Source organism: Plectropomus leopardus, chromosome 15, assembly GCF_026936395.1.
Source record: "Plectropomus leopardus strain MGB_pleo_1.0 chromosome 15, ASM2693639v1, whole genome shotgun sequence".
Lineage (NCBI taxonomy): Eukaryota > Metazoa > Chordata > Actinopteri > Perciformes > Serranidae > Plectropomus > Plectropomus leopardus.
This window is the reverse complement of record NC_142190.1, coordinates 29429265-29452781: the sequence shown is the minus strand read 5'-3', so window position 1 is coordinate 29452781 and position 23517 is coordinate 29429265. Positions and strand designations below refer to the sequence as shown.

The window sequence follows — 23517 nt, the reverse complement described above, 5'->3', positions numbered from 1 at the left end:
TTGCTTTCATTCAATGTATGTCACTCTTCTCTCACTTGTTGTCTCTAATTATGTCTTCAGCTCTATATTACAGCAGCCACATTGGGTTTCCACGAGAAACTGAGTGCATTTGAAAGCAGCAGACAGGAGGGAAGGACATACTCTGTTGTTTTTTTTCCACTGAGCAACACTTCACTTCTGCATCGGGGTAGAGAGCAGGTGACGGCATGGTTATTAACATTTCTTTTAGCACCACATCTCATTAGGTATTAGACTTCTTCACTGTATCCAGAGCCAATGAAACCAGCATTAGCTAACTTCATACTGCAGCATTAACCGGCTATTATGCTCCCATCTCTACGTGTAGAAACTATGACATTTAATTATTAATAAATGGGCTGCCTCTCCAATACATCATATAGGCTACACTTCAAACTGCACATCTGTCCAATTCACGTCAACACTGCCCACACCTTTCTAAAGAGCACCAGCTGCTTAATGTGCGCGCCGTGTCATAAGCGAGGTGAATTATGATCAGTGCGGTTCACTGATAAACTACCACTGCTTTTTTTTTTTTTAGAGAGTGGATGCGATATTTGAATGCCAGCTCGAGCTTGTGTATCACCACCCAAAATATATCAGAGCACTAAGTGTCGCCGCTGCTTAATGGATCATGTCTGATGAATTTAAGGCTGGAACTTTGCAATTCAGGAAAGGTCACGTGTATCGTTTTTAATGGGCTTATGTCTCTGCCGCTGATAACAGACATCAAATTAGCAGATATTTTGACGGGGTTTGGTATGATGTTCTTCCCAGACCTTGAGAGACAAGACGGCACTTATCCTGGCTTATTTTAAGGATGACTGTTATGTGATATTGTTCGAAGGAGGTTACACAAGATGGTTACCATGGCATTTGCACAGGTGTTTTCTCCAGCTTACTTTGCTCATAGATAATGGGTCAGGTCAAGCAATTCTCCTGCTTTTCTCTTCTTGGCCGTGACGTGGCTGAAAGCTGGGTCACTGTAACCTGCATTTTCTCTGACTTGACATCTTCACACAGAAATTAACATCTCAGAGCCTCCCTTAAAGCTGCTACACCATTAACCCCAATTACAGTAAATGTTTCATTTAAAGATGCTGTAGTTTACAATGCTTAGGTAAAAACTAGGCTGGTCATATGACAAGTGGATATCATATATATTAATAGCTGCCAAACCTCCAGAAAGGAAATGTTGACATTGTAAATTCCTGCAAAGCACCAATATGTTACATTTGAACCTTTTTATACATTTCACGTAAACATTTCTGAAGTCACACAGTGTATGAGAGGAAGGTGGAGAGGATGGTGGATGGTGTAACAACAACGAAACCATGTGTTTTTTAGCAAGTCATCACTGTGTTTCCGAAGGCTTTGAGCTGCCAAATGTGGGTATTTTTTATTGACCTGTTGCTGTATTTCCACTAGGATAGAGGCACAAAAAAACAGTTTTTAACAGAGAAATCACTGCATTTCCCACAGGAATTGTTCTACGAAAAGCAGTTGTCTTTTATGGAGACATTGCTGCATTTCTGGGATGGCGACACAAAACGCGGTTGTCTTTTATCAAGACCTCACTGCGTTTTCAATCAGGATAGTGCCACTAATAGCAGGTGTTTTTTTTAGCAAGACATTGCTGCATGTCCAATTGGGAGAGTGCCCCTCAAACCAGGTATTGTAGCCCCAACAGGAGCTTTTCTAAACCATAACCAAGCGGTTATTGTGCCCAAACATATCCACTGTTAACTACATACAACATACAACTATACTGAAATGGTATGTACCCGTGGTTTGCAGAAATGTGCAATGCCAACATCTAATCAGGCGATTAGGCTTAAGCTGGTTAAATATCAAGCAATATGTGCTGACTTGTCATGCTGTTCAGGGATTCTGCTTAGCTTGTCTTGCCCCACAAGAACTGTATGAATTCAAAAAACACAAAACAGCAGTGCACAAAAACCTAAAAAAAAGACACATGCTGTCTCATGTTAATGTGTTTTTGTTGTCTGGTTTTTTGTTACAAATGTGCAGCCTTCTGGACAGCCGGTCAACAGTGACACTATAGATAACGTACAATGTCAGACTTCTCAATCCAACAGACATAACAGATTTTTAAAAATGCTATTGTTATTTATCTGAGGACTCAGGGTAGTCCCACACTAAAAAAAACAACTGGCGAGCACAGGAGGGCTCTCCTGTGGACTTCTTGAGCACTTGAAACACACTTCTTTTTTTTTTTAGTGCACAATCTTGCAGAGTCTCCTTAAGGGACTGACCCTCAGTTCATAGTGTTTTGACATGGAAAACAGAAACGAGAGGGGGAACCTCAGAAGAAACCCCAGAGAAAGAAAACAACAGCAAAAGACAGAAATCGTGGAAGATGCTGTTATGGAGGCATGGTGACAATTTGAACAGATTGACTACTTTACAAACAGCAATCATTTTAAATTACTTGTGGGCCCTTGCTTTATTTACCTGACCCCTGGTTCCATGCCCATCTGTTATAACTTAAATTTCCATTCTAATGTTTCAGCCATTGAGTGGACATTGGATCACTTTTACGCCAAATGATGTACTGGTCTGAAATACCGCACTGACTTTAGCAGAGAAAAATCTCTCCAGCCTCCTCTGTGATTCACAGCCGGGATCTGCTGTCCTTACATTAGAATCATATGGCAAAGGGCGCTTTGAGTGCATGTGTGTTTTATGAGAATATATAATTATATGCGGATATATAATATTTTTGCACTTTTCAAAGTGTGAATGCGTCATTGCTGGGAGACCACTTGTGTCTGAACACTTTGTGCGGTCTGTTGATGTGATGGCGGCATAACGATGCTGTACAGCTGGCAATATGAGGAGTTTATGGGGACATATACTTGGACACAGCCTTGTTTAACAGTAGAAGAAATCAAACACAATGCGCTCACTTGCAGTTAAACTTTCTGAGACTGGGTGCTAAATCCTCAAAGTGGATATCAATGCAGACAAATCTGGACAGCACTCCAATAATAGCACTTTTTATCATTGCTACACGGACGTTTCGGGCCAGACGACCTTCTTCTGCATGTATATTTGGCAGTAACAGTCTGTTAATGCCAAATATACATACTGAAAAAGAAGATGCATAATATGTACTAAGGAGACTGACCCACTGGAATCTACAAGTATTAAAGCATTGTATTTAAGATGGAGAACGAAAAAACAAAAACAAACAAACACAAAAACAAAACAGGGACCAAATCAGAAAGTTAAACTTCAATGGAGACATAAACAAACTGAGGTCAAATGTGTAGGCATGACTGGAATGAAATACAATAAAACTGCAGCCAGCTGCCTTTAATAAATCAGTTTTTCATGCATCTTTTCTTTGCAGATTATATAACTTAAGTCCAATAAAAAAAACATGAATAATACTTTTGTTCCTCCTCAGAGGGCCACACTGAAATGAAAGAAACAAATGACACTTCAGTTTACTGCCACTTACCAACTATATTTTGAAAAAGCACATCTTATGGCTGCAGTGGCCTGCTAACATACAGTGAGTCTTTATTTTGGTGTAACAAGACTTATTGACAAGTAGAACAGCAAATGTTTTTTTAATGGAAAAACTGAATTAATCCACATGGCATTGCAGCATCAGAGAGCTGACTAATGGGCCATTTCACCAACTGCCGAATTCATGTTGTATTACCCGTGTATTGTTTTGAGTGCACTTCAATCCACAGCCATGCAACCAGCCGTCGGTGCACAGCTGAAAGAAATGATGCAGAAGAAGAATGTACAAATAAAAGTCTTAAGGAGGACTTCAGGTTTTTCGTTTGTTTTATACCCTGTTTATAAAGATGGAATAAAGATGGACCACAAGACAGCTCCTCAAAAGTCAAGCCAAAACATGTCGATGGCCGCCTGCTGATTGGCTGCAGTTCTGACCATAAACCCCGCCCCCTCCACGTTAGCAAATGGGACATGGGTCAAACTGAAAATTAAAAAAAAAAAATCCAATAAATGTTTCGCAAACACGGTTTCTGTCATTTTAGATAGTTCCTATGACGCTGATGTCAGCACAGTCTACAAAAGACATATGTTGGCACTGTATGTTTCTGAAAACCACAAATTCCACATTTGTATGTTTCATACATACAGTATATCAATGTTTCTCAAGTGATGTAGTGTTTGAGGTGACTTTGTGAACTGGAGTTGGAGGGAATGGTGTGAAATCTAGGCAAGATGCCTGTCAAGCTGCAGACCACTGTTTGAGACCGAAAACAACAGAACTGATTCATTTTTAGCGAGTCATTGCTGAGTTTCAAGCAGCTTTTTATCTAACAAATAATTTTAGCAAGAGACACTGCTGCATTTCCTGCCGGGATAGAACCACAAAAAACTTATTTTCACAGAGACACAGACAGCCTCTCCAGCCATAATGTGCCACCAAAACTGTCTTTAAAAAAAAAAAAAAAAAAAAAAACTCAAACATGATCTTTATCTAAACAAGTGGTTTGGAGGCCTATATCTACCCACACTTTAACCACAATGTCGTTGAAAAGATTTAACATATCCACGAATTAAATACAAATGAGATATAGCCAAGGTTTGCAGAAATTTGCAATACCAACATTGTGTCTGGCAGTGGGGTTGGGCATGTTCAAGAGTTCATTTTTCAATTCAGTTTTGTTTGAATTTTTTTATTTGGTTTGGTGAGATAATCAGTTCAAAAGCTTTCGTCTAAATTAAATTAACCAAGAATGACAATAACCTAAAAGTTAAACCAATGCAATAGCAAGGTAGAATTATCTGACCATTCTTTTTAAATGCTTAGCCGTGGTGATGGAAATAAGCACTGATGTTTGACGAGGCTTCTCACTCAATAACAGCATGTAACAACTGTATGCAAAACAACTTTAGCCCTCATCCTTCAAGAAAGCTCGATTTTAGATCCTGTTTCGTAAGAAGCAACATCACATTGAACGCCTCAGCAACACTTCAGCTACACACACACACACACACACACACACACACACACACACACACAAAATTTACCTGAGGACCAAACACTTCATTTTGTTGTTCAATCCATTAAGCCGCCATTCTTCCTTTTTATTTTCCATTTAATCTTTTGTATTTCTCTCTGGAAACAAACACTGTGCTCACCATTACATTTGCTCTATTGGCCCTTTGCTGTAGTTTATTGGATACAGTAAAAATCGTACAGTTGGCATTGCAGTATCTGTTTTTGGAGATTAAAAGAAACTCATGCTGGCAGGTTTAAAAGTGTATAAACTGTTGTATGGATGATTACAGTAAGTGGATGATGTCACTGCGCTACATCCTTCAATATGACAAAGGTTCATCCTTGGATATTATTTGCCACCAAATCTTCCAGGCCCACTTGCTGAGTGAATAACTAGAGACAAAATGGATCCATTTCAGAAATAGATAATCAAAGCTTAGAAGAAATACAGCTTTTAAATGTTCCACAGAGATGTTTCAAATTTGTACTTATGGGTACATTTCTGCCAAATCTTTGCTCCATTCACCATGTGCTTTCGTCTCAAATGCAATGACAACATTTGGATTAAAAATGCACAGAATCAGGCAAAAGTACAGCATATATGAAGCCCATGCAAGTCTTCAGCCATAAGTGCCCAAATGCCAGTAACCAGGTTGACATGACGCAGGCTTAAGAAAGCAATCACAGCTATTCCAACAGTGCATGAACAAGAGTAATACCAAATTCAGCCAAAAAAGCCACAAAATCCCTTTATTGCTTTTCTGATGGATTTTAAATGTCACTCCTCCGTAGCTACAGGCGCCGAATCATTGGCAAAAAAACACATTTATTCCCTAAAAATGAAAATATACCATTTCTCATCCACGACCTGTCAGAACAGAGGTCCTGTTGTCTGCCATTAACTGAGCGCTGCCCAACCAGCACTGAATATTAATGGAGCCTTTCCCTGGATCATCAGAGTGTGTGCATTTAATTCACAATCCTATCTGCATCTTCTAGGGCACAGTGTGTGTCTGTGTCCGTGTGTGTGTGTGTGTGTGTGTGTGTGTGTGTGTGTGTCTGTCTCCGAGTGTGTTCATGAGAGAGGACATCTTCTGAGTTCAAGGCCTGTCACACACATTGGTTGAGATGATTGCAGCACAGCAGCATGTGTGTCTAATTAAGCCCTAACACAGACATCAATAAAAGGAATAAAAGCATTATGAGGAGAATCTATAGCACACTGTTGGAGCCGGTGTGATTGGCAGCCTACATGATGAGTTGATTCCAATTAAATCACACGGATATCTTGTTAGCAGCGGGGTTAAAACGACAGAATGCTGATGCCGGAGTGATCATGTTAAGATGTGACAGCTTATCAACAGGCAAGGCCAATCGAAGGCTCCCGCTGAAAAAGGAAGAAAATATGTGCTATGGCAACACGAGTGGCACGAGGATTTACATTGATATCTCATTCCCCCAATTGTGACAGTGCGTCAAGATGGATAACGTGCGCAATGTGCGAAGTCACCAAAGCGTACAGATTGCGCACACATGAAAAGCCCATGATGGACAGAAAAAAGCCCCAGTCACGTTTAGGAGGTAGCGGTGGACATATGGCTTACCTAAAAAGACTCGATGCGAGAATTATGATGATGACGATGATGACGGCCCGTCCATCTAAAGCACGATTCTTCTTTTCTATCCTCAGCCGGCGCGTCGATGAGCTTTTTTAACTAGGCCATTTCTTCCCTGATCGCGATTATTTCTCAGGAGGGTAACGCGTCGCAGGCACATCAGTGCACCTTCTCGGTGTCCGTCTTTCTCCGGCTTTTCCAAAAAAAGCACACCTCATACTGCCCCCCTCCTCCTCTCATCCCTCTCTGACAACACCCTGCTCTGTTCCTTATCCACAGATATTTGACTTTTTTGCAATGTTGAGATGCAGCAGCGAGTGATTCAAACAGGAGAGAGAGAGGGAGGGAGGGGGGAGAAAAAGGCGCTCACAGTAAAATAAATGCGTAACGCTAGAGCATCAGGACTGTGCGCCGCGCTTCAAAAGTCCTCTTTCCCCCATTTGTCCATGCTGATTATAATCCACCGGATCTGCCCCCGCGGCACTGCCAGGGCCTTCAAAACACCGATTGTTTTGCCTTAAAAATGTGAAATAGCGCTCTAAAGACACCCCACTAAAAAAAAAAAAAAAAAAAAAATCAGGTGTCCAATCTCTTCTTTGCGCGCTTGCGTGCTGCTCTCTCTTGGTTTCACTTGGTATCAGATGCTCTTCACAGAAAACACAGACTGAGACGCAGCGCGGGGGTCTTCCATTTAGCCTGCATGCTTTCAGAAAGGCACCATAAGTGCTTTAAATACATGCAGTGATATGATTTTGCAGCCCGATGCCTGCACTGTGAGGATCCCACGGCTCGTGCTCCAACAGTCTCTCTCTCTCTCTCTCTCTCTCTCTCTCAGTGCGGTTCCGTCGCCTCTCTCTCGCGCTCACAGGACACCACTTGCAATATTTCAATCTCGCTGCCAGTTGTCATGACGAGGAGGTGCGACGCATAATTCAGTGAGCAGGCGCTCGCTCTGCTGAAGTCGTCATGTGAAAGAAAAACATCCATTTGAAACCCTGGGAAGGGATTTGCTTTGGTTGATGTTAGATGGGGATCTGCACCAGGCTGACGTCAGATTTTTTTTTTTAGCCTATAGTAAAATAATGTCAAAATGTACAAGTACTGCTACTAAGAATAATATGTATACTTATACTATATATTTTCATGTGATGCATGTAAAATAGATTTATATTGGTGCAGCTTTGTTTTACAGCTCCATAGCTCCGAGCGATTTCCTTCAAAGTGTCAGATAATCAACTGTAAAGATAAAAACAAAGGTTCCTGGAAAGTAATTCGGTGATCATTTTAGTGAGAAATAAATGTATGCAGTGTTCAAAAGGTAGCTACACTTTCACCTAAACCTGCATCAATTTGCCCACATGGGGGCAGCAAAAACAAGCTGTAAACACAGGTTTTACATACAACAGCTGTCTATTATTTATAAATAGCAGTTATGAAGAAACATTAACATCACTGTAATTCTGTACATCTAATCATAATGATAGTATACGAGGGGGTACAAATCCTCCCTCCACAAATTAAAGTGAACTGAAATTGCTATATATATATATATATATATATATATATATATATATATATATATATATATATATATATATATATATATATATATATATATATATCGTGGAATGAGACAATTTTTGGGGTTGTGATGCTAAAAAGAATTTATTCACTGATTTATCACCACGATATCATATTGCAGTCATCAAATACTGCCACTTTTATGTGTGAGATCCAGACACCAAAAGCCACTTTGCGTGTGGCCAAACACGGCCAAACAGAACTATTTGAGATGTTGTTAGATGCCACCGGACAGCACCTGCACTGGGAGTGCCATATGTGGATGGTCTACGTCACTTGAGACCAGGCAGAACCTGTAGTGTCCACGATATCTCACTGCTGGATCCAACAAACCCCAGACTTTCAGGCCAGAGTGCGGTGTTTGCTTCCCGTCTGAACATGATGGGTTTTTTTCTACACCTTACCATGTCCCTCTTTTTTCCTAATCCTAACCATTTGTGCCAGCATGTGCTTTTGTTGACATCCCAATATTGGTTGCCATGTGCTTTTGTTGCCTAAACATAACCACGTGCAGCATCATCCCACCTTGTAATTGTGTTGACATCACGATACCCAGAATGTCAAAAGCAGATGCAGAGGGATACGTAGATAGTAATACGTAGAAACGGAAGTCCACTGCAAAGCTTTTATATATACTGACTTGGGGGTAAGAACAGTTGGATTTACAGGTGTCTTTTTCCCAATGTAAGTCTATGGGAAATATTCTTTCTGGGCCCAATGACACCATATGATGGCATTGGGATATGTAATTCCACTGTTTGCCCACTACGAAAAATTGGTTTCAAAGCGTGGCTTACTTCCTCAGGGCCTGTTGTGGGCAGGTACAATTAATGTCAAGCACTGTGCTCTCTTTCTAACATTAAAATGTAATAAAAAGTGGAAAACTAGAATGTAATAAGAATGGTATCGTAGGGTATATCTGTAAAGTGTCATGAAAATAACAATTTTATTAAAGCTTATCTCCTTGCAATGTTTTGCTAAATTTTGGTAGAACATTAGCTAGCTAGATTTTGTGCATTGGCATTTGGTCCTCCCAGTGTTAGTTGCTACGGTCTTGCACCTATAGCGATTATGTAAGTCAATTGTTGCTGTTTTCAGATCTGTTTTGCTCTCCAACTCCTGAAAGAAATATTTGGCTCTTTAGGGGCAAAATGCTCCAAAGTTGTCATCAGCTAGTGGCTAACTTTTTCTGCTCTTAAGTGCTGCGCAGGTAGCATGCAGTTAAGTTTTAAAGCTATTTCATTGAGCCGCCTGCTGCCTGGGATACACACTGTTGAGAGCAATGAGGGTCAACCACAAGGTAAGGGCCGTGAAGACTAAACAATGAGCAGAAAGACAAAATACTCTGTAGAGCTTAAGAATTCTGCAGGCATGTGATAACGAGTTCATATGAGTGACAACTTTAATATACAGGAAGTCATTTAATCCATTGTTAATACCCTGATTCTAGCAGCATTAATTCCAATTGCTAGCAAAACCCAATTTTTTTGTTAATGGTTTAAAGAGTGAGCCTTTTCCTATGCTCTATGGAGATCTGCAACTAAACTGAACAAACTGAAGTCAACTAAATGTTGCCTTGTGCTAGTTTTATTGTGCTGTGACCATGGTAACTCTGCTGATAAATGGTCGATTGCTCCCTTTGGGTTGGGAGTTTAAGGGTCTCACTCACAAGGGAGGCAACATAGAGCCTGAGATCCACAGACAGATTGGCGTGACGTCAACAGTGATGCAGGCATTATTGAGCTGTGATTGTGAAGGGGGGGAGCTGAGTCTGAAGGTGACACTCTCAATTTACCAGTCATCGATCCACTTTCCATCACTGCAACTCTCACCTATGGTCATGAGTGAGGTGATGAAACGGACGATACGTGTGGCTAAAACAGGCTCCGTTCACAGTGTGACTGACTCATGGGAACAGTGTGAAGAGCTCAGGCACACAGGAAGAGCTCAGAGCCAGTGTGGCTTTGTGCCGAATGGAGCCAGAGGAGGTGGTTTAGCCATCTGATGGGGCTGCCCCCGGGACACCTCCCTGGATGTCCTCTGGGCATGTCCGACTGGGAGGTGAGCCGGGACAGACCGAGGGCACACTGGAGGGATGAAATATCCCATTTGGTGTGGGAATGCCTCAGGATGTCCCAGGAAGTAGAGGATATGGCTGGGGAGCAAGGGCGCCTGCTTCTCACACAGCGCAAACCGTAATATGCGGCAGAAAATTATTAAATGGATGGAGAAAAGAATACCAGAGTCTACTTTGATTTTCACAGTCATTAGTTTGATTGGACCTTAAGTGCAAAGCATTGATTTTTGTACTCCGTTATGCTGTAATTACACAGCAAATTCCCTACATGCATGATCTCAAAAGTTCAAATAATGTTCATGTTTTTATCACATAAACCCCATTCCTTTTCTATGTATAGTGATGCTACGTGCAACTTTTTCACATTTGTATTTGTTTGGTTTTGTATGTTGTTTAGTTTTGTTTACTATGTAAAGTGTCCTTGGTTCTTGTGAAATATGCTATAGAAATCCAAGCAATTATCGTTATCAAGTATTATTATTATGTGTTAATTAAGTGTGCAAATACGGTGCAGTTGTGGAATGAACCAAGGCAATATATTTATCTGAATTAGCTCTTAAAATATAAATGCTCACAAGACAATTTTATTTAACTGGGAAAACATGATAAGGCAGTAATTTTTCTGTAAAAACTAAATGACCATTTACCCGCTTAAGCATAATGGTTAATTTATTGGTATTGTTTTATTTAGATGTAAAATTAAAAAAAAAAAAAAAAAAAAACACACAATGTTAATGAGTTGTCATGGAATAAGAATATATGAATAACTCGATTTTGACAAGAATGTCAAATAATTCTAAGTTCTATGTTCAACATAGACCAATTACCATGAATAACTGACCATACTGATATAAGGATAGCCTTGTTTTGACAGAGCAGAACTTCACTCAAAAGACAAAGGCTGGTAACCACAACTTGTTTTGACAGGTCACTAAAGATGGAGAGCATTTCTCAATAGTGCTTTTGCAAAGGGCAAATTTCAGGTGTGTTGTTAAAATGAGAAAGGTGCTAAAGTCCCCAGAGCTCTGACCACTTATCACAGGTTAGGGAGAAGATTAAAGAGCCAACAGCTGTACGAGTATCATCTGCTTACTGAATTTTTTTTTTTTCGATTGCATCACAGATCAAGCTTTTCATCATCATCCGAGTGGATGGGAGAATAGTGAAACTTTGCACAGCTGAATTAAACCGTGGGCTGGGTTGGCTTGCATTCAGCAGGGTGATATAAGCGTATTGTTTCCTAAATCAAGGTCGCGCATGTTGCTCCTGTGCCCTTCGGTCAGAAGAGTTGAAATGCAGGAGGAGGCAGTATGTCATTGGAAGAATGAATGAGTCAGAGGAGCTAGTTGAATGTTTTTGATGTGCATTTAATAGAGCATGGTGCGCTCAAGTTTGTAATGTTGTTCTGAAAAGCTAATATCAAAGGTCAATTTTACATCCAGGGTGAGTGCTGCTAATCTTTCCATATTTCTAATGACTTGTCAATGGCAAGGACGGTAAAATGTATTCAGTTGTTAGTATTCATCTTAAAATGTTAAATCTTAGCTCACTAAGAACTTCAGAAAAACATAAAATGAAGAAAACGTTTCCTCTGGCATGGAAACTCAATGGAAGCAGGGAGCTGAAGGCATAGTGTTGACAAAATCAATGTACTTTCTGCTAAAATTTACATTTGCACCCCTTAAACCAGTATAAATAAAGACTGTCATCGACAGCCCGAGAAACAAGCTTGCTGCTGTAACTGAAGGTAACTGTGCATGAGGGCAACACACAAGTGACTAAGCTCAGCCACAGGCTCCAGCTCAGAGATGTATTTATGCAGAGATGACGCATTCTCACTGTTCAGTTGTTGGAGAAGAGCTCTCTCTGCTGGATACAAGTTAATATTGCACCTCTGAGCATTCACAGCAGCACTGAGGTTTCAGATTATAGTTGCTGCGTGTTTTGTTTTTGTTTACGGACACAACTAAAGTTTTTTTTTTGGTAACAAAAGACTATACCATTTAAAGGTCATAAGTGTGACTTGAATACAAAGTTCAAGCTAGCAGGGAACCGTCCCACAACATTGGTTAACATAACATAAACGTTGCAATGATGTTTTAAAGAAAACATGTTGATCTACTGTTCAAAGATCGTTTTAAGAATGTTAATCATTTCAAATAATGTCTTTATAAGGTTAAATGCCAGCTAAGATGTTACATGCAACATTGTGAGGATGTTTTGGTGATGTTTAAGGGTGACAGATCATATACTGTTCTTTCATAAAACATTCCCACAATGTTACATGTGAACAAAGGAAGAACATTCTTGAAGCAACGTTCAGAACACTGTTTTATTCATTTATTTATTTATTTATTTAAATTTTAATGAAAATGTAATGTGATGTGATATGTTAAAAAAGAAAGATGTTTATAGAGAATGTTTGCCAAACTTTAAGAAGAACATTCTGGTAACCAAAAGAAAACTTGCAGCTAAAAGATTACTAAAAGACTGCGTTGGTTGCAATGTACTATACTCAGAAAGTTTTAAGAACCAAACACTGCTTGCTGGGGTGTCACCGTAATGCTTTATAAGGTTTAGAGCACAACACAGAGAGACGTTTTTTGCAAAGTCTGCAGGGCTCTAAACTACGCAGACGAAACTAATGTGTTTTCATAAACAGATGCTAAACAAGCAATTGATGCTTACCTAACACCTGATATTTCCTACAAGGTAGCAGACATGGTCACAGCAAAGAAGCATAAAGTTGACAACGAGGGCTTCCGCTTTCAGGAGCGGTAGAAAGTTTCATACTTTTTCACTTAAAGATGAAACAGCTGCATTTGTCTCATTTGGATGAGATTTTTTTTAAAACCTGTATGATGTAAGAATCAGCTGGTCCACTGCTATTTTCACATCATCTAATCTGGCCCCCATTAAAAAAAAAGTTTGGACACTCATCACAAATGACCACAAGACTTCAAGCTGCCTTGATAATGTAGTGTGTTCAGCAAACAAACTTAAAGTTACAGCAAAGTTAGAGCTAAAGCAAACCACAGTCCAACATCGTAGCAAGCTTAAGAATCGCAGATATTTTGGCAGTGACAGACTAAACATGGGATAAAAACACATCATCAACAGAAACATATGTATGAGTGTTTTAAATTTCTGTGATTTTCTGCTTTTTAGATGTTTTTTAACCATGACTAATGATTAATCAGTGAATGGCAGCTTAGTGTGACCCCAGAAATCACAAAAAGCTGGCAAGATATGTTTTTATAAAACTAAACCTAAAAATCAAGTCTCTGGTTTTTAAAAACCCCGGCCTGAAAATGGACAAAAAACACAGCCCTGATTTTTTATAATTTTATAATTTTCTTTATGAAATTTTAGACTGCAAAATAGAGCAAAAAATTTTAAAACTGATGAATATATTTACTCACCCCATAGTTGGTCTTTTTGTTATGCTTGGTTCCACAAACTCAGCAAGGAGCACTGAAGCTGTCCTGGAGGTTCATGATGGCCTGATTACATACAAAGACAGCGCATGTTGGTTTTATTTTTTATCACCTGTGTGTAACACAGCCTCTCATACATTATTGCTTTATTTTATAACTTAGAAATCACTCACCTCTCCACTTTTTACCTGCAGTCCCTGCTGCCTGCGCATCACCTGTTGTTGCAGCTGTTCCTGCAGAGATACAAACACAATAAGTGATTTCCAAAAAATAAAAACACCTTTATGAATGTGGTGACGAAGACGAAGCCCAGTGGTGAACTAAATGTGCTAGTTTGAAATAACGTAAAAGATAACAAAACTTAAAAACACTATTGTCTATGCTAGCTAACTTGAAGATGGTTACAATATTGATATTCCAACATGATCTCACTGTATCTATTCATAATGTTTTGTAAGCTAAGTTAACATAGATCCTGTCTGAAGACACACTTTTTTTTTTTTAATTGTAACTTGGGGGCTCTGGACATTGCAACCAAAAAAGTGAATATCATTGCTTCAAGACCAGTAAAAGAAAAAAAAACTTTGCAAAGGCACAGCATGTTAATAAAGGCTAAATACTACAAATAAATAAAACATGGCAAAAAATAGTTGCTGCACTTCAAAATAAAAGGTCTGTGCTAGAAATTCACTGTACTTTAAACTAAAGTGTGTTTTTTTACAACCTTGACATGTTCGCCAGTCACTTGCTGTCCATTCAGAATGGACCTGTGACCTACTTTTGAAATGTGGCCCACCAGTTGGGAACCATTAATCTACAAAACACACTCTCCCAATTTGGCTATGTATTTAAGATGCAAAAATCAGCCGGCTTTACCTTCGCCTTATCAATGCTGCTGCCTCCCTGCTGCCTGCTCTTTCAGCCCCACCTCCATTCCAGCATTTACCTGCAGGCACCAGCTGGAGGGAGGGGGGGGGGTCACTCCCCAATATCTCATGTAAGCACATCAGCAGGGAGTGATGAGGCCGGAGTGTAGATGCCAAAATCTATGTTCTAAAGTTTAAATAAACAAAACATTTTGATACCTGAAACAGGTGGTGCTGCACTAAAAGTGTTAATTTTTAACAATATTTTCATTAAGTTTGGCACAACTCTGAGCTATGTGCCTTTCTTATCCAAAGCAATATGTCAATATGCTGTCATGAACAAAAACATGCTCCATACATCCACTGTAGAGGAGTCTTTGCATCCAAAAAGGGTGCCCTTTGCTCCTGTATTTCTCCTGTTTTGGTGGTTTGCAGTAAAGAAATCCATCATCCGCTGCCTTTAAAAAATGCTAAAGATAAATTTTGACTTAAGACAAACCAAAGGCAGATGTCCAAAGGACTGATGTTGGAAGAGAGCAAATATTGAAAGGTCATCCAGCCCAATTTACACGAGATGACAGCGAGAACATTTAGCAGGCTGATTGCAGATAGAAATGGGACTGGAATGATGATTTGTTCCCTATATTTAACACCCGTTTAATCTCTCTCCCTCTCGCCTTCCCTTTCTCTCCTTCTCACTCGGTCCCCCTCCCTCCTGTACGTAACACTTTACAGTCTCCCTATCCATAGCTATGTCTTTAATAGGATGAGGGAAATCATGTTAAAGGATTTAAAACCTCTGCAGTAAAACGCTGTGGCTTTGCCAGGCTCACTCTCTGTCGTTCAGCTCCTCATTCTCTGTCTCCCCTCGAACACTCTCCTCTCTCTGAATTACTTAGCACCGGCTCATACTGTTCACTCCCACAGAGCCCCGACTAATAACAGAGGTCCGACAAGGACGCTGTGATACAAAAAAAAAAAGAAAAAAAAGGCAGCATTAGTAAATGTTTGACCATGTTTGTCAGTATGTTTCCACACTTGACGTACAGCACATGAAAAGTTTAACAGTTCAACAGTGCAGAAAGCTCAATGGCTGCATCAATTGAAGGATCTCAAAGAGCATTAAATATTGGAGAGACTGTGCTGTCTCAATCTTTGCGTGCAAAAAAAAAACAAAAAAAAAACACTGTCTAACTGTGTTGTTTCGAGGACTTGAGGCTGCTGCTGGAATCAGAATTGTGAAACACAGAGGGTACTGCATGTACTGCCGTGTCCCAGTTTTCTTCATTGTATCCAAATTTGCCAAAGACCTCTTAAATCAGACGAAATCCATTCTGACTGGATTAAATACGGATGCTGAAATTACGCTACAATGTGATGATCTGGGAGGAGCGATGTGTTATTTTTAATAGCTGTATTAGTATAACACAGATGGGACAGGGCATGTGGGTCAGCCATTGATTTAGTAAAGTAGATGACACATTTAAATTAAACATTTTGCTTTCCTTCCCTCAGTTAATATGGTTTCCACACAGAGGGGAATAAGTGGTGTTATGTCACTGTCACTATTTGTCCTTTACTATTCATTCACAGGAGAAAACTGCCCAAATGGCCACCAACATTGTTAGACATTGATATTTGGATGAATTTAGTTGTGATGGTGGGTGACCAAAATGTAGTGACAGGTCAATGTCTACTGAAAACGTCAGTTTGATATGGATTACTGACAACAGATGACGTTGATACTTTGTTGGTTTTAAGTTGTGTTGTTAGGTAACCAAAATCCAACATCTTCCAAACATCTCATATCAGCGTCATCTTGACCTAGAATTACAACATTTAGGTGTAAGGTGTAGAAAATAAAACCCAACATCTGCAAAATGTAACATCTACATCATTCTAAATCTAAATCTAACATCATTAGAAAGTTAAAATATTGCAGAACCAGTTTTCATTCCAATCAAAATTTAACATCTGTCTCACATGAGAGTCCAATGTCTTTCTGACTTCCAGCTGGGTGGCAATTACTTTCATTACTGATTAATAATTTTGTCTGTAAATGTAAACCTGTAACAAAAAAAGAAAGAAAGAAAATAAAAAATATATATATCAGAAGTTCACAGAGCTCAAGATGATAAAAAAAATCAGAATTCTCATTTTGTCCAACAAAGAGTCCAAAACCTACAGACATCCAAATAAGAACAACATGGAAAAAAAAAAAAAAACTTGGGTGGTCTCTGCAATTTGAAATTGGTGCTACATGACCAGAGAAAACAAAAAAAGGACACTTTTGCCGAATAGGTGGGAAACTACAACCAGAATGCAGGGCACCACAACAGACCAATAAATGCTCCCGCTTGTGGGTGACATCACGCAGGGACAGGTCTGTGTAAAACAGCAGCAGCCATATTACAGTTAAACGGTAAGCTAAAAGATGTTTCTGAAAACATTTGAGGCGAGAAAATAGGCGACGCAGTGACAGAATCTTGGTTTGTATTTGAGCAGCGCTGCTTAGCTTTACTGTTTGATCAGATTTCCGTCTGAGTTTAAGAGAGAGAGAGAGAGGCGGGTTAGTCTCTTGAGCCGCTTTTATACTCTGTGTCTGCGGCGGCTGCACAGGGGCTGGGCAATACTAAAATGTGAAAGTACAAACTGTAGTTCAAGCAACAGTTCAACAGCCAGCAAAGCACAGCCAAATGACATAATTTACGTTATTTGGTGGTGTTTTTGGAGGGGCGGGTTAGTTAGGCACTGGTTAGATGGAGGGAAGTTTACCACAGTTTATCTACACATACCACCCACATTGTTTTAAAACATAGACTGTATATAAAGATGGACAACATGAAAGTTCCCCCAAAACATTTCAAACTGGATCACCCCCTGGTGTCTGTCTGCAGTATAGGTCATAAAGCCCACCCCTCCATGTTATTGAATGGGACATAGGCCAAACTAAAAACTCAAAGTACACGGCAAATAAATTATTCCCAAAGATGGTTTCTGTCACTGAAGGTAGTTCTCATTAGCCTTATCACCCTTTATGATAAGTTTAGTTTAAACGAGTTATTCAATTCTACAAAAGGGGATTTTTCACCATGATTGACAGCTGTGATAGCCAACAGAGTGAGGCAATGAATCCTAAAACGCAGTTTGTTAGCCTTTTAGCACATCCAGTTCCCTCGTCTTAAAGTCTATGGGTTTTTTGTATGGGTTTTCGGTAAAATGCCCTAAATAAGATCTGTGATTAACACAGGCTAAAGATATTTAGACGTTTTGTTCTGCAACATAAAATACGTTTGCTTAAACCCAATTTTTGAACTTTTAAGGTTTTACTCATCTTAAAAAAGGCCGTTGCTAACAAGTGGCTAAATGGGACTACAGTGTTTGTCGGGGATGTTAGACGTCGTCACACCGGACACAGTAACTCATTAAACCCACTCGCCTGTCTTTGCAGCTTTACAGAGTCGCACACGAACTTGAAGATTTATCTGTTTATGATATTTTTTGATTGTGTTTTAACATGTTTTTATAGTGTTTGTAGTTGTGACGTTTAAGTCGTGTGACCGTGTTGTAGTTTGTGTATAGCCTAACAATAGCTTTTTGCTTCTGGCGATTTCATTTGTTCTTCAAAACACACAAAAGTGGTGTTCATCTTTGAAAATTATCGTGCTGAACATAATGTGTAAGTCTCATAATCGTGTGTTCTTCAGAGAGTTTATTTTTGGCGATAACTGTAAATCCCATTAAAAAAATCCATAAGGTTTTTGACGAGGAAACCACTGCCATGCTTACTTCCTGGTTGGCCTACAAAAATACGTCATCCCTTCACCACTCTATCCGTTCAATGAAGCTGCTCAAGATTAGTCATAACTCCCCCAATGCGGATACCGCTAATACGCAGACTCCTGCTCCGAATGACTTCACCAGTGCAAAATGGCAGCGCCCCTACTACGGATATTTTAGCATCACTTAAGCATAGCGACGGTAAGTGGGGGCACGTCGTCCGTCCTTATATACAGTCCATGTTTTGAAACAACACTGGTTGAAATTCACCGAAGTATCCCTTTAAAAAAGGCAGACGAAGAAAAAAATAGTTACCATTTAATTTTCTGCTGATCGACTAATTGATTAATCGACTAATCAGAAGCTTTGAGGTGTTAAATTCTTCAGAAATAATGTCACATTTAAAATGATCATACCACAGATAATCTCATAGGATATCAGTAGATAAGACAGAAAAGCTTCAGGGCTCATCAATCAGACATGAGCATTTCCTGAGAGAGAATAATATTTTGAGGCTCGTCACAATGCAGGTGATAAATACAGTTTGTTATACATAGTTATCTCTCTTATTGTCCTATTCATATTTTTTCAGTCTGAAACCAACATGCACTGAATGTATTTTCCCATATTCTATAAACCATAGGTGAACAGAAGACTGAGTCTGAATCTAGAAATGCCCTTGCTGTGGTTTTCAAGGATGCAGCAGACCTGTGAGTCAGTTGCATCCCGTGTACAGCAGGAGGTGCTGGCTGACTGCGCTCAGCTCTCGCCATCCTCCCCTAATCCTGTAGCGGCTCTGTCAGTGGGAGATAGTCACGGTCTTCACGCTCTGTGAGTAAGACTATCAAGGAGGAGAGGGAAACCAGGATCGAAACGGAAGATGGGAGGATACACGGGGAACCGGCAAGGCAAATGGTGCTTTAGTAAGGTGTTAAGATGAAAAGTGGGGTGGAGGGGGGGTAGGTGGGTAAAAAGTGTGTATGTGTGTGCGTGTGTTCTAAAGCTGGATGGGTGATCCTTAGGGACATGGTTTTGGTTTAGCAGAACCACTTCTCTTCTCAGTGGCTGCCTCTCTCTTCCTCTCTGTCCTCTGCTCTTTCTGTCTTCCCTGACTGGCTGCAGACCAAACCTTGTTCTAGAGTTACATCCTCTCCCATGCCCCCTATGTCCATCTTCTCTCCCTCTTTCATCCCTCTCTCTCTCTGTTTTCATCTTATCACTCTGTGAAATACTTCCTTATCCTATTCTCTCCCTGAGGCCTTTGTCTCTTGGAGGTGCAGGTGAAATTAGAGGATATAATTTCCTACAATCAGCAGAATCTGGTCCACAGAACCCCCTCCCACCCCCCCGCTTCTCACACGAATCCCCACCGTGGCCAGGGGGCAGAGGAACACCAGCAGTCTCCCTTCGCTCTGCCTTTCCACATTGGGTCACTTTCATCTTGTGATCGCGGGGAAAGAACAAACCAACACAGAGGAAAAAGAGGCACTAATGAGGACGAAAAGCTCTCTATCCGGTGTGATGAAACGAGAGTGTGCGGGGAAGGGCGGAGAAGGTTGGGGTCAAATACACGGAAAGAAAGGAAGCATGCGAAGGTGACGTGAAGGAGGACAAACAAACATATAAGCAAACATGCATGCACGCACGAGCACGCGCCACACACTGAACCAATCTGCCATGGATAAGAAGATTATGCCTCTGAGTTTCCTGGAATGTTCTCTGCTGTACCCCCTCATCTACCCATCCCCCCACCATCACTGTCTGTCTGTCTGTGTGTGTCTCCTCTCCAGGCGGTGGTGTGTGGACTGGATGCCCCGATCTTGCGAGTTATATAAGCACAGCCCCCATCCTCTCTCGTGTCCCCGAAGCTGCCCATTGAGAGCACCATCCCAGGCCCCGTCACTCAAACGCTGCTTCCCCTGGTGTGATGCTGGCCGGCCTGCAGGAGAGCCTGTTTGTCAATTAGCTTCACATAGCATCTTAGCCATATGACACTGTCTGAGATGCTTCAACAGCCTCAAACAAACAGCTTTTGTTAACTGTGAACAATGCAGTTTCTCTGGAAATGCTTTGCCTTCTGATTACTTATGTTCTTTTCTTTTTTTTATAATGATCATATTTTACTAGCATTTTGAGAGTGACTTTAAGTTGTTCCAACAAAGAACCCACATGACCCCCCCCACCCCCCATCCGAAGTTGAAAATAATAACATTGACAATCACATATCAGTTAATCAGTGAGTGAGGTACAGTAGTGTAAAACAGAGGGAAAAGAACAAAAAAGAAAATATGGGCTAAATACATTTATAATAAAATAAATAAGTAAAAATCAATAATTACATAAATCAAAATAAAGTTTCACGCAGCCATGAAGTAGGTGATGGAGGAAATAAGATTGCATTTGCTTGCTTTTTCGATATATTCTTGCCAACTTCAGGTATACCAAATCTGCAGGAAAGGTTCTATTACTTGTTCTAATATTATTGAAATAATTCTGTAATAAGACTTCCAGTGCCCCCCCAAGACTCAAACATGACCAAAAACATATGACTGAGATTGCAAGAAGACTGGAACCATCTGTCACGAGTGTCAGCCAGATTGGGGTTTATCTTGTCTAGCTTGTAATCTATTTCTGTTCTTTTTTGTTTCATTTCATGTAAGAAAGACTATTTGTATCCAAACTGTGCTTCACTCCACTACATGACGATCAAACTCTAACTCTGAGAAGAGACAATAAAGTGTAATTACTTGGAGAACACCTTGCTCTGAGGGGGGGGGGTATTTTTCACCGCAGAAGTTACCGTTTCCTTTCCCCCACCTAATGAAATCTATCCATCTTTCACTACGTCCTTGTTTCTACTCACTCGCAGGGTGCTGCAACCCCCCTCAGCCAACACTCATGATGGTTTCTCTTTTGCTCGACCATGTCTGTTTGTCGCCCGGACCCATTAATCTCCATTAACACAGTGAGAGTATTAATAGTTTCTGGGGAGAAATTTAAAAGAGAGGGAGAGCTGCCTGTGTTTTAAGGGCAGATTATTTGGTCAGTGAATGGCTGATTTGCATTTAGCCTCTTTTTTACTTTAAGTGTTTAAATACACACATGGTTGTCCTTTCCATTACTGCCTTGTATTCATACTGTGTGTGCATTGGTAGAAATGTTTAGTTACTGCTGCCTCACATGCTGTCAATATAGAGACGAATGTCTTCATACTAGCAGCGTGACATATTTAATGATAGATTCAATTTGTTGTTTGTGTGTTGTGTATGTTTCTGTTAAACTGGTGTTTATTTCAAACACAATAAATAAAAAAAATACTTGTTAATGACCCTCTTTATATAAAACAATTTTATCTTATCTTGACTAAATTAGCATAACTATAACAACATGTGCATTTTTCATCAATACTTTGAAGGACAAAATTAATAATTAAAGCTGAAGCTACAACTTTGAACATACTGTCATTAAAGTTGACTGAGAGAACACTAGACCTCTGATTCAAAGAATCCTGCAGAGAAAGTTGCTGCTCTAGCATTGGCAAGAACTACTTCCAGGCTTTGGTAGTATCACAGTATTTTGGTATACCAGAGTATTTACAAATCCTGAATGCATGTTTTTCAATACCATCATAAATAGAGGCACTCCTCTTTCTATTAAACTCAATGTATGTAGTGCACAGCGCACACCACCAGAGCTCAATCAGTGGTCCCTACTAATAGTACAGGTTGCTGAGCTGAAATACACTGCAACACCTTCTGTTGGGATAAGTTACAGGACTGTAAACAGCCAGCAGTCAGCTTGCAAAGAGAGACTTTGGGAAAAACAGCATGTTTTTTACATCTAACTTGGTGAATTACGGACTTATTTAGACTAAACAGGAGCTGTGTTCGTTGGAACAGTGGACTTATTCACTAGACTACTAGCAAGAGTAACCAAGATATTTTAGTTGAGTTTTATTTGTTTCTGTTGAGATTGAATTTAGTGTGTTTTATGATGAGTTAACGAGGAAATTAAGCCTTGTCAGTCTTCAGTGGCTGAGAGAAAGTAGAATTCAAAAGATGTACACTTGTATTTCTTTGAAAATTTTGTGGATTTTTATTGTGTTTTAAAAATTCTGAAAAGCTGAAGGGGGGCTGTTAGCACCGCACGCAGGTAAAATACTATATGCCGCCCAAAAAAGGAAAAAGGACTTCAAGTTCAGATTTATGTAGCTACTGTCAGCTAAGTCTTGAATCAGTTTGTCCTTCACCTGCAGACCACTGCCACGGATCATCTCATAGCCCTCAGCTATCTTAAATGGGAATAAAAATAAAAAATAAAAAAAAGTCCAGGTCTTCTAGACTGTTACAGGATCAAATGGATCCATTTCTGATTCTTCTTTCTGTCATTTTGCTGGACTTGGAATGTTTTTTCACTATGTAATATCTATGGGAAAAAGTGTTTTTGGCCCATGGCATCACATTACAGACCTAGAAGTTGTAATTGAGCATTTGTCCACTATGTAAAATTGGCTCTGCGCTGTTCCTGGGAGCATGGATCAGACAGCCTTGACTCAGCCTAATCAGCAAACTTCCTGTTGCTTCCGTTACACACATCAGATCTGGCACTGGCGTTGGCCACCAGCTCATTGCAAAACCCATGGTTTTACAATCTCATTTGTAAAGAGAGAGACAGCATATTTTCAAATTCTGCCGTTTTTTATCTTTTTCAGACTTCCCACCCAAGCTTTAACTACTGCTTTAATTCAAGACCTGCATGCATGTGTGGGATCACACACTGTAGCTACAGATAGAGTAAGTAAAATAGTACTGTCCTAAAATATTTCTTGCTCAGAAGTTAATTTAGCCAATGGATTAGGAGTCAAGGGGGTAATAAGTAATCAGTTTTCATTCTCCAATAACTTTTTTACTCTCCTGCTCTTCTCAGACTTCCACTCTCTGCGTCTCTGCTTGCGTCATCTCCCTCACTCTCCTCCGTCACCAAGTCTTCTTTTCTGTATTATTCCCATTTGATCAGCTCTAGCAGGAGACTATCACAGCCTATGGTGCAACATTTTCTCCCCACTACACTGTGAACTACAGTGCACAACCAGCATTAGACACATTGTTGCATTTATTTGACATTTTCT

General features: G+C 40.0%; 1 protein-coding gene and 1 long non-coding RNA gene across 3 annotated transcripts in view; both read right to left on the bottom strand.

Moving 5' to 3' along the window:
* nlgn2b (neuroligin 2b) overlaps positions 1 to 7488 on the bottom strand; it is an 88761-nt gene extending 81273 nt beyond the window's left edge. Inside the window, exon 1 of one of the 2 annotated variants that reach the window (XM_088088360.1) lies at positions 6637 to 7488. The gene's annotated coding sequence lies outside the window, so the exon portion shown is untranslated. The remainder of the gene's footprint in view (positions 1 to 6636) is intronic. The other variant, XM_042499594.2, reaches the window with a different exon arrangement.
* Positions 7489 to 13725: 6237 nt separating this feature from the next.
* Positions 13726 to 23517, bottom strand: part of LOC148187344 (uncharacterized) — an 84621-nt gene continuing 74829 nt past the window's right edge. The window contains exons 3-4 of the long non-coding RNA XR_015779036.1: positions 13917 to 13976; positions 13726 to 13809 (exon numbers count right to left, since the gene is read on the bottom strand). This is a non-coding gene — a long non-coding RNA (uncharacterized LOC148187344). The remainder of the gene's footprint in view (positions 13810 to 13916; positions 13977 to 23517) is intronic.